We start from the raw sequence: 3,923 nt of genomic DNA on the forward strand, positions 1-3,923 counted from the left end.
CCACAAGATATAGACAACAGGCTTGAAATCAAGACATTATGAAGGCACAAAGCCAAAACCTACGCGCATGGCGCATATCACATATGCTCATGCATCACATGCTCAGGCATCATATGCCCAGGCACCACACATGCTCAGGCATCATATGCCCAGGCACCACACATGCTCAGGCATCATATGCCCAGGCACCACACATGCTCAGGCATCATATGCCCACGCACACATATGCTCGCGCATCACATATGCTCGCGCATCTCACATATGCGCGTGGCGCATCAGCGCGCGGCGCATATCACATCTGCTCATGAAACATCTGCGCGTGAGAATAAAAGAGAAGACCTCGCGCATCCTCAGGATTGGCGCATATCACACATGCACATAATCAACCTCGTCCTTATCCAAATCAGGATTAGGGCAACCTTGATTGTGCACGTCAGACAACCTTCCAGAAGGTATCTTTTTAAGGAATAAGAATATGCTGATGTGACAGCTGCCAAATGAAAGGTGGACAACTCAGCATGACACATGTGCTACCACGTGATTACAACCAATGAGAAAGCACCAGGTGTCCCAGAGGACACGTGGCGCAGAGCAATTGGAGGAGGCCAACAAGGCTGAGCCCAATCAGTGGAAACTCTAGCACTATAAATACAGCATCAACTCCACAAGGAGAGACATTCATTCATTCACATTCAATCATATTCAATTACATTCAATCACAGCCAGTAACATACACAATCATATTCAATCACAGAGTATTCAGCTATCAAGCAATACTCTCCAGATTTCCTTACTCTCATATTATTATCTTCTCCACAAATACTTATTCTCACACCGGAGGGTTACCCCAAAGAGGACCCCTCTGTCCCTTTCTGAGGGGTAAGTTGACGGTGCTGTTCATTTTGTAGGTGGAAGAACCCAGATCCAAGAAAACCATCGGTGAAATAGTATAATCACACCCGAGGAAAGTAGATCGTCTACCAGTGAGTCGATCCACGCTTCTTCAAAACCCTTTCTTATACAAACGATTTCTTTTATATTACATGTCATCATCAGTAGGGAAAATTAGTGAAATTGCAATCAACTCACCATGTAAGGAAGTACACATCCGAGTTTTAAGAAAGTGGATTCGGCACAACAAGAAAGAAGAACTCAACTACATCTTTGTAGACGCCCATGTACAGTAACGAATCATTGAATCCTTGATTATTAAAACATTCTCCAACACATTAGCACATATTAACAACTTTCAGGGTGATGCTATTGAAGCCATTACAAAATCAGAGCACCAGGGTCACTTTGATCGACTCATAAAAGTTCAATGTTGCTATGTCGTGTCCAAATACATTCCAACTGAAGCAAGGAGACAAATGTGAGTTGTTCCATGCGAAGCATCGATCAAATTTGGCCTCAAGGAAACCTTCACCCCAATAAATGGCACTACCATCCCAACCTTTTACTACAACTTCGCACCATACACATCATTAACTGAAAGAATCCATGATCCAAAAATCCCACCACCAAGCACGGAGATTAAACCATTAACAGGTATTATGAACTATATCCTACTAATATGCCATTTTCCCTAAACATCAATAATAACGCTCACGAAAACCAAGCACGGATTACATCGGCCGCATCGAGCACATAGGCAAGAAAGAACAAACGTCTACGGAAAGTGACAATACTCGACACAAGGTCAGTTGTACAACCTGTAACTTTTAATTTGTTTACACCACTTATAGTTCGCAACACTCACTACAATTATATAAAGTAAAAAATTACATTCCTAGCAATCTCGTTAATGAAACTAACATACACAACATGTATATTATTGCAGCAAAGACAACATCGAAATAACATTCTGGGAAGACAAAAGAAACTTAATCACAAACCAAAACGCAGTTGGCATGATACTAGCTGTGTTGTCAACAATTGTCACATTCTTTTGTAACCATCAACTGAACTACAACACAAAGCTAACTACACAAACTTCATACATAACTAACGACACATTTTACGCAAGTGAGCTACAGCTGGAGTCAACATCAGCAACTGCAGTTTTCATAAACCCTCCGATACCAGATTTGCAACAACACATCACCAAGTATTCCAAAACACATCTACTATACCACTAGGGATAGCAAAGGGTTGGGTACGGGTCCGGTTTAGTTATTCACAAACCCATACTCGATTATTAAAATCTGTCCCAAACCACGCCCAAACGGTCGGGTACTTATCAAGTTTTTACCCACCGGATTTCGCAGATACCCGTCGGGTTTTGGGTTTTGACAAAATTAACCGTCGGGTATACTCGCTAAACCCCGTCAGGTTTCTATCGAGTTTTCACAATACACTAATTGAATATACAATGTGAAAACACTTACCAAAAAAATCTTAACAATTGCCAGAAAAAGGTTGACAGAGGACTAAGATGCAAAGATTCACAAATACAATTCATGTCTCTGTAATATAAAAGGAAAACAAGGCACACCCTAAATTTACTAAACTAAAAAAAGGTGTGTTTTTTAAATAAGGCATTGGATTTCTACTTATAAATGTATTACGTGTATATATATAGTTACAATAAATATATATATAAGAGTTATGTCGAATACACCGGGTACATAATCGGGTAAATGGGTCAACATTATAGGGTAATTGGGTCGGATGATTGGGTCTACTAACATTCCTAAACACATCCCAAACCCACAAAAAAATATAAAACCTATCCCAAAACATAATGTCTTGGGTATTACTCGTCCCAATTACGTCATGTATCGAGTTATAACATCAAGCTAGTTCAATAATTTTACTACATAAAAAACCTGCCCAATTTCGCCTCATGTGTCACCAGGTTTAAAGAAATTAGAGAAGAGCCAACGACATTCCACTCACAACCCATTATAACTCTCGCTCAAATGCTGCAAAAGTATCCAAACAGTACTACTGTAAGTTACATACAAAATCACTATAACAAAATCATGATTGTCGACTAACCACTTTCACAACAGCAAAACAAAGGAGCATGCAATGTTACTTTAGCAAACTTTGATCATGACAAACCTCGGGTATATGTAAACTGCAACAACTGCAACCAGAGAGCACACGTTCATGAAAAGTCTAAGTTCGTGTTCTTAGACCTTTGGGACGACTACGGAGTCAAATGCATGTAAGAAAACACGTTAAAATTTAAAATATTAATTGTTGCACACACTTAAGTATTACTAATCAACAAATCTAATAATTAAACCCTTTCCCTTAATTTTCAATTACCAAATGTCGGTACTGCGTAAACACCATCATCAAAGATAAAGACGCAACAGCAAAGTCAATCTTCTTTGATGAGGCAATGACAGACATGATGGAAACAACATGAAATGATTATGAAACGAGGATACAAAGACACGAAACTAATCCCCAACGAAATCATTACACTTCAAGGATAGCATTGCCAACTACATATGACTATTAAGAAGGATAAATCGATGGCAGTAAACAGAGCAAAAAAAATTATTCTTAATCCACCAACACCTGCAAAAACAACGGTTATGAAGAGACCACCGCCAGACTCACCAGTTAAATACTATAATCACCAACTAAAATATAGTAGCAAATCAAACACTAACTTCAAAATAATTTTAAACAGACAACCATCACCACATCAAGAAGGCAAAGGTCTAGCAACAACAAAATAAAGGGCCCAAGCACACTTTTTGAACAATCACATGCCGAACAAAAAACTGCACAAAGAACTTCTAATGACTTTTTGAAGACAAAGTCAACCACACTTTGTGAAACAGCCTCGAGAGGCAATATTCGGTTAACAAAAAGTAAAGACCGTCCAAATAAAGACATGCAACAGCAAACACTTTTTGAAACAAAGCCATGTGGGCTGCAATTGCAATATATGCATGTAACAA

The sequence above is a fragment of the Bidens hawaiensis genome, unplaced genomic scaffold (genome assembly GCF_021521415.1).
Source record: "Bidens hawaiensis isolate Kalapana, Puna unplaced genomic scaffold, B.hawaiensis_p1.1 tig00023521_1, whole genome shotgun sequence".
Lineage (NCBI taxonomy): Eukaryota > Viridiplantae > Streptophyta > Magnoliopsida > Asterales > Asteraceae > Bidens > Bidens hawaiensis.